The sequence below is a fragment of the Lynx rufus genome, unplaced genomic scaffold, assembly GCF_022079265.1.
Source record: "Lynx rufus isolate CCGP_SWC_20201006 ecotype Redwood Valley unplaced genomic scaffold, mLynRuf1.p SCAF_10, whole genome shotgun sequence".
Taxonomy (NCBI): domain Eukaryota; kingdom Metazoa; phylum Chordata; class Mammalia; order Carnivora; family Felidae; genus Lynx; species Lynx rufus.
The window spans coordinates 35,317,358-35,332,416 of NW_025814824.1; positions in this window are offsets into that span (position 1 = coordinate 35,317,358).

Sequence of the window (15,059 nt, forward strand, 5' to 3'; positions counted from 1 at the left end):
TTTTTTAATGTTTTTACTTATTTTTGACAGAGAGAGAGACAGAGCATGAGCGGGGGAGGGACAGAGAGAGAGGGAGACACAGAATCGGAAGCAGGCTCCAGGCTCTGAGCTGTCAGCACAGAGCCAGATGCGGGACTTGAACTCACAGACCATGAGATTATGACCTGAGCAGAAATCGGACGCTTAATCAACTGAGCCACCCAGGTGCCCCAGACCAATCTTTCTCAAAACGGCGCTCATGTAAATAGAACTGATACATGCATGTGCTTCTTTTTCTTGTAAGAAACCATGTTATAAAGCTCATTGATCTTCAAGTTTCTCAAGTACTAAAAAAAAAAAATAATAATAATAATTGCCTTGATAAACTACTGAATAGGTCTCTGAAAATCAAACAATGCAGGTCTTAATTCTAATCAATAATCTGTTTATCAGAGCATCCAAGATATTTTCTAAGTTGAGTCAAAGATATGTCTGAGCATGTCCAAATACCTGAAAAACAGAATGTGTTTATGTATTTGGAGGATGGTCACTTAAAGAGGAGAGTGTTTGGTGAACTTCTGGGAAAATTTGCAATGGAGGAAGCAGCTATATTTATTGGGAAAAGTGGTCCCCTGCACTACTCATAATGACTTCCACCTGATCCCAAAGGATCATCTTGTACAGGTGTAATCCACCACAGCTATTTTCATAAGGAGGGATTCAGAAAAGAAACATACCTGGATTATAATAAAAACAGAAAGAGATGAAATAATGAACCTAGGAACCAAGTTAAAGAAAAAAAAATCAAATTGGGAAGGTTATGATCAACAATGTTATATTTTAATATTTTTTCATAGAAACATTTGATTGATTTTATATGCACTGGTTTGGTTAAACTAGAACCAAAAAAAAAGTCAAAAAATATTCTCTTCTTAGACGTAATATATGCAAATCAAACTGTATTGCTATTATTTATCCTGACTGAAGGATAAGAGGAGGATAGGATAATTGAAGGAAAAGGAGGAGGAGAAGATGATTAAAAAAAAAAAAAAAAGATGAGGGAAGAAGGGAAAAAAATCCATAGGCTTAATATAAGGAATTGTTTGGATTATTCAAGATTTCAAGAAGCACATTTGGCTCAGATGTGATTATGAAGCTGTTGACAGGCATTTTGATATTTCAGTTCATTATCTTCAGCGATCAATACCAGAGTGAAAGATATACTAGCTGGATGCTAATTTACAAGCTGCCTCTTGTCTAGTTGATGCTCCACCCATGATTACCAAGCTTCTTACAACCAAATCGAAATCTTCAAATACTTTTTCTGAACACAGCAACACATTGAAAGTATAGGTAGTTACCTTTTAAAGCTTAATGTAGTAAAGTCAGACAAGAGTATGGTTTCCCCGGGGAATAAAATCTGTCCAGCACCCAGCTCAGCTTCTAATCAAGATCAGCCATCAATGTAATGTGAAAATAAGCATACACAGACAGATGGCATCTGTAAACAAGCCCTCGAGCCAGAGCAGGCTATGCTGTCAGTTCTCACACGTTAAGTTAGCCAGACAACCCAAACCAACAAACACCAGCCAGCCATACCCATCCCTACCCACCAAATGACTTAATATTTAACTCTGGAACATAAAGGTATCATTGGGATATATTTAACTCTTCAGTATATTAAACGCTGATTCTTAACCTTTCTTTGTAGATACCCTTTTTTAAAATTTATTTAGAGAGAGAGAGAGAGAGAGGGAGAGGGAGAGAGGGAGGTGGGAGGAGGGACAGAGAGAGAGGGAGAGACAGAATCCCAAGTGGCCTCCATGCTGTGAGCACAGAGCAGGATGCAGGGCTCCATCCCACAAACCATGAGTGAGATCATGACCTGAGCCGAGATCAAGAGTCAGACACTTAACCAACTGAGCCACCCAGGCATCCCTGTAGATACACAAATTTTAATCTTTCCAGTGATTCTTTGTAGGAATCAGATGCAACATAAGTCTTGAGACTTAGTGAAGATCCAGGGTCATGCTGCAGGCAGGAAAGAACATGGACTCACAGTACGGACAAAATGAAGTTAGCATGCAATTGCAAGTTGTTGTTGTTATTGCTAATATTATTATTGACATTGTTATTATCCTGGCTTGCCACTCAGTTTACTGACCAAATTATGACTAAAACATCAAACACACAGGGCTTACCAGTGTTTTCTAGAGTCATGGTACATTTCTGACAATTCATAAATAAAATAATAATTAAATGAATGGGGGGGGGAAGATTTAATCCTCAGCAAAACCCTTTGGAGAAAGTTTACATATACAAAAATACAATATTTAAAATATGTGTCTTTGTGATCAAAGAGGCCTTACATGCCATCTGCTAACTATGTGAATAAGTTAACTTATATAACTTATATAACTATGTAAATAAGTTAACCTTTCTAACTTCAGGACCTTCATCTGTAAATTGATGTTCGCAACACATATCCCATAGCTTATTTTAGATTAAAATAAAATGCCGTAGTTACACAATTTAGCATGTAGTAAACATTGAAGTACTGGTCTCTTATTTTACTAGGACTATAAGCAAAAGTGGGGTCAGTATAAGAGATCCCTCTGAAGCAGCTTTGAGCAAAATTGATCTGGCTCCCATTGTTGCAGCATCCTACCACTGACTAGGAGATTAAAAGTTTAAAGTGAAATGCTCTTTCCAGGTAAGCCCTAGCATGGCTAATTCGACGCTGGCATACTTCTACGTGTGTTCCACAGAGTCAGTGGGGGATCAACCACATATTTTAGGATATACACAATGAAGAATTGAACATTGTCCCTTTCTGCTTCAGTTGAAGTTAAAACATTTTCTGCATGGCCTAAAGATTCATAGTTTTTAAGCAATTATTTTTGTGATGTTATTTTTACGGGATTTAATTAAATTCTTTGTAAAAGATATAAGGAAAAGTACTTTTCTGATGTATCAGTATATATATGTATCAGTCACAATTTTAGTGGCCTATACATTTGTGTTGCTTATTGAAAATCACTGTCATAAGAAATGCATAGCTCATTACTGCCAATTTTGGCTATATTATTGTCTAAAATAATTAAATCATTAAGTCTGAGCTGCCTGTATCTAGTTAAAATGTTAATTGGCAAATTAAGTTCTACAACATTCTTAAATTTCATATTCATTCTGAGAATTTCTGTTACTGATAAATGTAATAGACTACCAACTCTTCTCCACAGAGCAATGAACAGAGACCAGAGATACACAATGAGGAAAGATGGACAAATTTTCATATTCTCAGAAAGCTCCAAGGCCAAATGAATTGAATAAATTTCTTTACATAAAAAAACATTCCTGTACAAGTTAAATTTATAAATGAAAATACAAAATTCTTCATTAGGAAAGAGTTGATGTGGACTATATATCTAGAATTGGAATTTTGAATTAACTATAGGCCAAGATGCTGAAAGAGAATTTTTGGTAGCTATTATTTTCATCAAAGTGTTTGCAACTAGGATAAATGGCAATAGCAGGAAAAGATTTATTAGATACTAAGAAAAAAATTGAGACCAAATTTATTTTTTTTGTAACAGATCCTTAGTGAAAAGAAATTAAACATTAAAATTAGAAATCTGCTATAATGTACAAAGTTATACACATATATACCTTAAATAAAAGTTAAATATTATCACTCCTTCATATGGATTTGATCATTTTCATGTAATCCTTTTGTTTTCCTTGTAAATTTATAAGCTAAAGATCTTTTCTATGTGCTTAGAGTTATCTATAATTTTTTTTTAAATTGTAGTTACCAAATTTTTGACCATTTACTATTAGACATGGTACAAAATAAAGGTAAGATTTTACTCTTTTTTGTTGTTGTTATTTAGTTTTGAAAGAGAGAGACAGGGTATGAGCAGGAGAGGGGCAGAGAGACAGGGAGACAGAATTCAAAGCAGGTTACAGGCTCTGAGCTGTCAGCACAGAGCCTGATGTGGCACATGAACCTATAAACTGTGAGATCATGGCCTGAGCTTAACTGACTGAGCCACCCAGGCACCCCTAGATTTTATTTATTCTTCATTGATAATCCTAGGAGGTCAAGACTGCCATTTTTGTATTCTTTAGATGATGTAATAAAAGCTTTGTAGAAGGTTAGTGATTTTTCCCATCACACAGATAATACATGAATCCTACCTAAATACATCAGGTGGATATCTAATGGAGTCTTACAGATAAGGTTTTAGTGCTAAGAAGTGAGCACACTAAATATACATCATCCTTACAGCATTAAGTATGTCACTTCATTTACATGGCCTAATTATACATGTATGGGTGGCCTCATATAATTTTGATGTTTACAGCACAGATTAGCAAGTTTTTCTGTGAAGGGCCAGGTAGTCTTTGCAGGCCAGACAGGCTTAGCTGCAACTACTAAACTCTGTTGCAATAGTACAAAAAAGCCACAGACAAGACAGAAGTGAAGAATGTAAAAGCATTCTAAGTCTTGGAAGATACAAAAACAGATAGTAGACCCAATTTAGCACTAGTTCACTGGGCTAGTTCACTGGGTCCCTGCTCTACAGTGTCTTACTGGTAGTGGTTTAGGCATTGGAGTATTCATAATATCTGGTATAACTCTATCCTGCTCTTTACATGCAAGATAAGCCTTGATTTACCATTTTTAATGCACCACATGGCTTTGAAATTATAGAACTAGTTATGCCCATAAAACAAGTTATATAATCCCTAGTCACATCATAAAGAACAAGATATAAAGCTTGTCTGATCCTTGAAACTAACTTGTACTTTCCAGATTAGAACTTAAACATAACATCTGGGATTGAAGAGAAAGGTCTTGGGAAGTTCTTGTACATTTGACAGAGTGAGAGTTTGCAAATTTATTTTAGTAAATCTTGGAAAGTTTATCAAGGAGATAGCTTCCAAGATTTTTAAAAAATAAAATGTTAAATATATTTTTTCAGGAGGACTCCACTCGTACTTACAAATTCAGCTATCAATTTTTATTTGTATATTTTTCTTATATTTTTGTTTTACAAGTTATATGTTCAACATATTTTTACCTGATTTTGATCACTTTTCTAAACAAAATATTTGAGCTAAAATCCAGTTTCAAAAATCCTTTTTAGGGGCACCTGGGTGGCTCAGTTGGTTAAGTGTCTGACTTTGGCTCAGGTCATGATCCTATGGTTCATAGTAGTTTCAAGCCCAGCATCTGCCTCTGTGCTGACAGCTCAGAGTCTGGAGCCTGCTTCAGATTATGTGTCTCCCTCTCTCTCTGCCCCTTCCCCACTCATTCTCTCTCTCTCTCTCTCTCTCTCTCCCTCTCTCTCTCTCTCTCAAAAATAAATAAGCATTAAAAAATTAAAAAAATTATTTACCTTCATGATTTCTGCAAAATTAATACCCCTCAGAAAGGCAGTGACAATTAAAACAAAGGATCTTACCTCTTATCCATTTTGACATGAGGCCAAAAAGCAAGTATTGTTGCATGTAAGTCTATCTCTTGGCAGATTTAGGAATGATATTCAAAAAGCCCAGAAGATACTAGTGATGCCAGTTTTATTTTTTTCTAACAACCGTACTATCAAATTAAGGGTCTTAGAGCACTTTTGCACAAGCTTTAACATCAGTGAAAGAAGTAAAAGCATATTTCTTCTTCTTTTTTTTTTGGTCAAATATCTATATATTAAGCAAAATGAAAAAAATCTAAAAGTAACATGATATTTGCCAGACCTTCCAATTGTAAATAATTTCTTCACAGGCGTTTAATGGATGCAAGATCCAAGTGGTCTTTATCATAATCTGTCACCATTCATGCCATGATAAATTTGAGGTCAAGTCAAAGCAGCCCTTTTTTTTTCTTTTACAGAAGCAAAGATTACACAACGTATGATTATAAACATTAGAACAGCTATAATGAAGTATTACAGGAAAGCCATTAAAAACAAAACAAAACAAACAAACAAAAAAAAACAAGTGGCGCCTGGTGGCTCAGTCTATTCAGTGTCTGACTCTTGATTTTGGCTCAGGACACAATCTCATGGTTCATGAATTTGAGCCCCGCCTTGGGCTCTGTGCTGACAGTGTGGACCCTGCTTGAAATTCTCTCCTGTCTGTTTCTCCCCCACTCATGAGTGAGCTCTTGTTCGCTCGCTCTCTCACTCACTCTCTCTCTCTCTCAAAACAAATACTTAAGAGAAGCCAAGCAAATTATGACTTTCATTTTTACAAAGTTTTATAATGGTAAGTATATTCTCATATACTTCTCAGTTAATTCTCCCAGCAATATCCAGTTAAATAAAGAGGAGGAGACTGCTACCCTTTGTCGCATCATGACTGATAATGAAAAACAAAAAGGAAAAGTTGGAACTGCACATAGCAAATTCTACTGAAAATGTTGGGAGACAATGCCTACTTAAGAAGTCTGGTAACAAAAAGAATCACATCACACATATAATGCAAACAAATAGAATCTCCGTTCACTGAAAGTAGCAGGATGGATGGCAAGGGAAGGAAGACCAGAATACAGAAGATTCTCAAAGGATGAAATAGAATCAGTGACAATCCCAGCAATCACAGGAGAAAGTAACTGTAAGAAAAGGAAATTTTAAAGAAAAAAAGGAAAGTTTATTTTCAAAATTCAGTCGGGAAATGATTATGGAATCTGTTAGACTGTTCAGTTTTCTGATGGTCCCCACTGCTATAGAGTTACCCTACTCAGCAAAACTTCACTCTCTTCTTCATTCAATTGGCTCCATATTTCCCATCCCCTCCTCACAGATACCTCCTATGGAAAGTGGCATTTGGTCAATACAGTGAGAGAGCTCTATTGATCCATGAACTATGAAGGAGAAGGGAATGATCCAGGACTGAAAAGTAGAAGTAAAAAGAAATTCAGGGAAATAAGCTAGAATAAAATATGAAATGGGTCCAGAAGAATGAGAAATGGAAGCAGTGATAATTATGAAATGACCCATATATTCTTCTTTCTCTTCTTTATCCTTCAACATTGGTTATAAACCTTGGAAGTAGGAACTTTGGTTTCAGCCTTTAAACCATCAGCTTGTTAATTATCAGCTTTTTGAAACTGTATTTAGCTCCAAGCCATCTGCCCAGTGGCTACTGCAATTGGTTATAACACAATCACAAATCCTTTGCCCTCAGTGTCCAACATTGGAAATGGAATGAGGGACATCATCATGGTCTTTTCCCTAATGGCAGCTTTCTCAAGTCCTCAGACTTCTGACTCCTTCTTGCTGGGGTGTGAAACATCATTCTGTTTCTTCCCATTTGACTTGCATTATATTAGGGAGGCAGAAAAGGGAACAACAGTCTTTGGAATAGAGCCCTGAGTAAGTTAAATGCCTCCTGAATAAATGTGCAGTATCTCCTTCCCAGGTCTAGGTAATTGCTTTTTTATTTATCTCAAACCATTTTCCTCCTCTCCCACAGCCTAATAGAGTCACTCAGCACATACAGTGGATTTCATCACAGAAACTTGCAGGATGCAGGCTTTGCTGATAAAATAAATAAATAAATGCAATCATAGAGTCCATATTACAGCAAGTGGAAGCCGAAGTTTTACATTTATATATTAAATTAAAATTGCTTTCTGCCTATATTATACAAAATGTGAATTGTAGTTCAGTCAGACAGCAGACAGGTTGGTTGCTTCTTGGGCAGAGATGTCTGAAAGTTCTATTTCAGGGCAAACACCCCTCATGTGCCATACAGACGTTTATCAATACGTTAATATGGCAGTATTCATTCTAATCATATTTAGTATCTGTCTTGTGTGAGAATAAAAGTCTGGGTGAAGGAAGAGAGCATTGATATCTTTTATATGACCATAGTTGATGAATACTCTCCTTAAAGTAAATGAAAAAATTCAAATGGAAAGAAATTTTAAGTGAACAAAAAGAAAGTGAAGCTTTATCACTCTACACTGAACCATTGTCTCTGTCAAAAGATTCCTTCCTTAACACCAATCTGAACTTGATATTTTTCCCCTTAACCAGACACTCAGGGAACTGTGATCTATCATCAGTGCAATTGTTTTAGAGAATAGAGAAACACAGGCTCTGAATTATAAAAAGAACACATTTTGGTAATGAGCTATCTTTTCATCATTAAAAGATGCACTATTTCATGATACTCTGGAGGCTCTAAAACTAAAAGACATTTGCTACTAGTAGACACATATGGACTATAAATATGATAACAGAACAGTTATGCTTTGTCTGTATTTGGTGAGTATAATGGAAATATCCCTGATTTTACAGTGAAAAACACTTATCCAGAAAACAGTACATGTGACTTCAAACTTGCTTCGATTTCCTCTGCTCTTGGATTGGACAGATAATGATTGAAATAGATACCAGGAGGGGCGCCTGGGTAGCTCAGTTGGTTAAGCATCCAATTTCGGCTCAGGTCATGATCTCACGGTTTGTGAGTTTGAGCCCCGCATCAGGCTCTGTGCGGACAGCTCAGAGCCTGGAGCCTGCTTTGGATTCTGTGTCTGTTTCTCTCTCTGCCCCTCCCCAACTTGTGCTCTGTCTCTCTGTGTCTCTCAAAAAAAAATGTAAAAAGAAATTAAAAAAAAAAAAGAAACAAATACCAGGAATAGTGGTTAATCTATAGAACAAGAATGGCAAACACCTGGAAAACATGCCAACACTCCCAAATTCTGCTTTCAGGATGGAGACTGTAATTCACCATGGCACTCTTTCAACAACTCAATATTTTGAGAGGACTCAAAAATGCATACAAGGCAGTACCTAGCAATTTATCTAGGTCTCAGTTTCTTGATTATCAATACAGCTAAACAAAAGTTCTGAGATAAATGGTTTCAGGTAGAGTGAAGAATTATATAACTGGAAGCCTACTGGTTTTAATATTCAGTATAACCTTCTTATTTTAAAGTTGCAGGAATTAAGGCCAACCACAGTGAAGTGATTTGTTCAAACCAGCAGAATTATTTGTAGGACAGAAAAGGACCTAGGAGGAAAATAAACTTAGTCCAACCTATCAATTTCACAGATAAGGAAATTGAGCATAGAGAAGAAAGATTTGCCCAAGAACAGGTGTTAAATCTTGTGCCAACCCCAATCAACGGAGGTGGCTTCCTGGATCAATGTGTTGAAAAAGATGCCAAAGTGGAGTCTGAGCCTAATGGATCAGTTGATTAATTAGCAATGATCAGTTATCAATGTCTCTGAGGTTTGAAGGTAAGGAAGAGCAGAAATAGTGTTATTTTTTGAAGGAGCTAATTTAGATGACATGACCACCAGGTGACCTGGGCAAAAGGAGGTTCTTCACTCCATCCGCTGTGCTTGGAATGCAAGCCCCCCCACTGTTCTATAATGGGAGCCATTTTCAAGTAAATAGCCTTGATAAAATATTGTTTAGACCATCTGGATTGAATATGTGTATGAACCCAGTTAAGGCCTCCATATCAACTTGTGAGATTAGCAGGGGGGTGTAAGGATCCACACATCTTGCAGCTGCCCAGGAGAAGCCTCATCTATAAAAACTCTTGCTTGTTGAACCTACAACCTCCCAGTCTGGAGTGGTGGGCCTCTTTCTTCATTCGCTCCCTGACCTCTGAGGACCAGTTTCAGATTATACCTGAGAAGCACCCAAGGTTGTGAACTAACAGTACATGATATCCCTTTCTTAGCCTCCTTATTCTGAGCCCCATAGCACCAAAATAACTTCAGGAAATTATTTGTGTTCCCAAATAGCGCCCTCCTCCACCTTCAAGGAAAGAATGTTTCTGTCCTGTTTGCATAACTATTTTAGTTCATATGAAAGCAGAATTTTTAAATAGCTATAATTAAGTTGGTATCCTGATTTAATAGCATAGTTCTGTTAACTTAGTTAATGCTCCTGAGATCTAGTCTTATAGTGCTGACAAATTCAAATTTCTGAGCCTGCAAACTTCAAGGTCAGGCTCTGGAATATGGTAGCTTACAAAAATAATGTGGAGCCATTTGGGGAGAAGCCAGCTGGCTCTTTACTTTTAACAAGCTTCTGCTCCTTCATGTGCCACACACCGTTTTCTTCAAAGTTTCATCCAGTATATTTGCACCTAATTTTAGATAACAGTATAGAAAAAAATCACAACTTAGAAAATAAATTAGAATATTTCACTTTAAAGGAGTGTTTATCATAAGGTTCCTAATAATAACAAACTCCCTTGGTACATTTAAAATAAGATTTGATTCACCCAAATATTTAAAAATAACTCTTCAGCAACATATATCTACTGCATAAAATAAAATTCACATGTCCATGAATAATATCCACTGGGAAAAAAAACAAATAATTGATAATAAATGCATATAGCACTTCATAAGATCTGCTTTGGAAAGAGTCTTGATTATTATTCCACTGTGGAATCACTAAAGACAAAACAGATGAAGGAAAGGGATTACAAAGTCATCTAGGAAAGACATCACCATTAACTTATTTTTGAAGATTCAATCCTTGAACAGCTTGAACCAAGTTTGAAAGAATTTTATTTATTTTCTGGACAAGTATTTAATTATCTGTATTGAAGAGGGCATATATGACTAATTTGGATTAAGGAAAGGCACAATATAGCATTTCATGGTTTCTTCTTGTTCATATATGTTTATAAGAATACAGGGTTACTAAACAAATTTTATCGGTCGTTCTAGAAGTTGCTATTTCCTATCAATTCCTCAATACTACTACTTTCTATTGTCTTCCTTATGTTTAGTTTGGAAAAATACCAGCTCAAGATTATGACAAATACTCTCACATTTCACAGACTAAAGGAAGCCAGACAAAAATCCGATTAAAATGTGAGGCAGAATATGTTGATAACACTTAGACTATCTCATTTTGGAAATATATTTGTGAAGCTCCCCTAGTACCACTAACAATTATATTATATGTGTGTGTATTATATATAATACATTAAATATATATATGTATATATATATACATATAGTTGATTTCTTTTTGATAGAGAAAATGTGAGCAGGGGAGGGGCAGAGAGATGATCCCAAGCAGGCAGAGAGAGATGCTTTTAAGCAGGGTCCACACTGTCAAGGTAGAGCTTGTCACAGGGCTTGAACTCAAGAACCCTGAGAACATGACCTGAGCCGAAATCAAGAGTTGGATGCTTAACCAACTGAGTCACTCAGGAGCCCAATATATTATTCACCCATACCAAAATAGCTTTGTCTCCAGTGATACTCCTTAGTCAAAGCTTTCTTTTATCACCATATAGCAGAAAACAGAGTTGTTAGTTTTATTGCAGTTTTCTGTAACATGACAAAAACTGCTGCATTTATAGTATGGATCCGAGAATTGGCATTCTTCCTTCAAGAAAAATGCAGTGTTGGAAATAAACTAAAATTATGTATTGGATTAACAAAATACAACAAAATTGTTGGCAAAATAGATATTGCAGTTAAAATTCTTATTTTTATAATCAAAAATTTTTAAAATATTTATATTTCTTTCAACAGTAAAATGAATCTCAGTTGGCTTTGTACCATCCTATGCCAACACACATAATGCATTAGTGTTACTCTTACAACCACTTTTAGATCACTAAAATTGCAAATGTATGCAAGTAGGGGAAGGAGAGGGAGAAAGAAGGAGGAAAGGAAGGAGAGATAGGGAGACAGAAGAGAAGGAATTTTTGCTAGGAAATTCTGCCATTAGAATCATGTGAATACATTAGGAGAAATACATTTTATATTATCCCAGTAAGATTCATTCCAATTAGACTCCCATGATAAGAGAGTAATTAATGTTCAAAACAGTCATTTCTTATTCTTATAACTCATTAAAAATTTAGATTATTTTTCAATTACTGATCTATATAATGTTTTGTTTATAGTGGTGAGATCATTCACAGATTTGTAGAAAAATTAAGGTACATATTGAAGTTATATACAGAAACCCTAGTTAAAATAGAGTAAAGGAATTATTAAAATTACTTACAACAGTAGATGATGACAACCTGGAATAACCAATGAATCGGAATCTTCATAAATAAGTATATGTATGTGTATGTGTTTCCACAAACCCAACCTTGTATTAGATTAATTTGCTAGAGGGCCTCCCAGAATTCAAGTAATCTGTTTCCTCATTAGATTACCAGTTTATTAGAAAAGGCTATATAACTCAGGGACAGATGGAAGAGGCTCACAGAGAAAGGTATGGGGGAGGGGAGCCAAGTTTCCTTGCCCTCTCCAAGAGTACCACTCTTTCAGCATCCTCTCAAGTTCACCAGTACAGAGGCTCCCCTATACATTTTTCCCCTGTACTTTTGTTTTATTATTATTATTATTATTATTATTATTATTATTATTTTATTTTAGGAGCCTTCATTATGTAAGCATGATTGATCAAATCATTGACCACGGGCAATTGAATCAACTTTAGCCCCTTCCCCTCCAAGAAGGTATGTGGGGAGGTGGGGGGAGGGCGGTGCTGAAAGTTCTCCTGGGAACCAGCCTCCCCACCTTTAGGGAGGATCCAAAAAGTCACCTCATTAGAATATCAAAAGAGGCCTATATTGATTTCATCACTTAGAAAATTCCAAGGGTTTGAGAAACACTGGGATAAAGACCAAATATGTATTTATTACAAATCACAATATCATACCAACTTTGTCTTGATTTTTTAAAAATAAATTCACTAATTCTTGCTGAAGAATAGATTCATAATAGGTTAGATTGATTTGATTCTTATAAGAATAGATTTTTATAGGCCAAATGCTGCAAATAATTGCAAATTCTTCCTATCCATTATAAAATTGCTTCCTTAAAAGTATTTTCCAATAAATTTAACTTTGCTAGCAATGTATGAAGGAATCTCTTGGCAAACCTGTTCCTACAGAGTACCAGCATCAAAAAAAAAAAAAAAAAAAAAAGTTAGGGGCGCCTGGGTGGCGCAGTCGGTTAAGCGTCCGACTTCAACCAGGTCACGATCTCGCGGTCCGTGAGTTCGAGCCCCGCATCAGGCTCTGGGCTGATGGCTCAGAGCCTGGAGCCTGTTTCTGATTCTGTGTCTCCCTCTCTCTCTGCCCCTCCCCCGTTCATGCTCTGTCTCTCTCTGTCCCAAAAATAAATAAACGTTGAGAAAAAAAAAAAAAAAAGTTAAATCTGCCATTTCAAAAAAGCAAAGACATATTTAGATAAAATAAATTGCTATAAGTACATTTAAATAAAAGTTTTATTGCATTCTCTAGAAGGGGGACAAGATAAATTAGGTTAGTGAAAATCTATCCTTGTCTATGCATACACCAGGATTACCCCTAACTGCCACACAGTGCCATTTACCTAAATCTGTCTGATTGGTGTTGCTAGTTTAAGATACAAAATAAGAACAAAAGCAAAGAAAACAAACACGTCAGTAAGGTAATGGCCTCAGTAAGGTATTTCTTGAAGTCCTTTACTATACCTTCTTATGCCTGTTTTAATTCTCCCACATGGGAGGGGCTGCAGGAACTGGAAATCAACTACAGTCTTTGGATCACAAAGTTAAGAAATCTCCAACACAGGTGTAATTATCTGTATTTGGAAATATTTGTTGTGTATTGAGCTGAATTCTTCAAGTTCTCTGAAGATATGCTGCACATGCTGTGTTCAAAGAATAATAAAGCAGCTCCCATTGAAACTAGTTTGGTTCTACAAACACAAACACTAACACCTACCCAAAATCTGTTTTGAAATTTTAGGAAAAGTGTGTACACACACACACACACACACACACACACTTCAAATGCCACTACTTAAGTCCTCTTATGTATATTCTATTGAAGGTGTCCTGGTGCCTTTTCGATTATATTTGAGGAGTAACCAAAATATTTAGGACATCAAAATTTACTTGATTTTCTTATGACATTGCTCCATAAAATAATTTATAAACTTTTCAACAGCAATTATTTCTTCATTGATGTGACAGACCTTAGCACAGGGGACAATAGTAGAAAATTTTATTTTGTAGTAATTTTATGAAATTATTTTTGGACTTTATTCATTCTGCAAAACCATTTTGAAAGGCCTGAGCTCAAATATTTGAGTGCATGAAATACTGCTGAATTTGGGGAATAGAAAGACAAATTAGGCAAAGTCTCTCCCCTTTGAAAGCTCATAACAGCCCACAGAGGAGATAATATAGGATGCCACTGCTAAAGTCAAACAGACTAATGGTGCAGACACCAAGAAAAAGACAGAATGGATGCGGGCAGGGGTGAGGGGAGGTTGGATTAATAACTGTTTCTGAGATGCATTCTAGAAAATCTAGTGCTAGCTTAGGTAAAGGCAACAGTCAAGGATGAATCCAAATTTTCCAGCTTGATATACTCACCAGTCAGTCATATCATGCAATATAAAATCAGGCTACAAAAGCGTGTTTGGGGGCAAGGAGGATGTACTGAGCTTAAAGTTTGCCTGACTAATTTCTAAATCACCTCTCCTGCATTGTGTAGTAACTGAACAATTTAGAGGTTTGATCCCATGTACAGAGGTAGCTTCGATTAATCTAAACTAATCAGGATTATCCAACCCCCTTTGCAATAGTAGTGGCTTCAGAAGAGGTGACCTAAGGCCCTTGAGCAAGGGCATTCTTTCCATTTACCTCAGGGATTTATTTAAAGTGGGCACATGACCTTCAAGTCAATGAAACATTCATGAGAGGTTTGTCAAAGGTGAAGAAGTAAAATAGAAGCTTCCCAGATACCATTTAAAAAACTTGCGAAAAACAAGGTCTTTTTTTTTTTCTTTTCTTTTTTTTTTTTTTTTTTTTTGGTAATGATCGAAGTAGCAAGAATTGATATTCTAGCAGCTATTCCACATTCAAGAGGGCAACCAGATAAAGTACTAAAAGAAAAACAGACCCAAAGATCTGCTGTAACTACACCTGATCCCCATCCTACCTCTTAATTTTGAGTTTTAGGTCATTTTGAGTTGATTAATCTTACTTGCCCAAAATACTTCAATTTGAAGATCTACTCTATGCGGGGCCTAGTAGTTTTGAAATCCCGATCGAGCTATGGAACAAGCAGT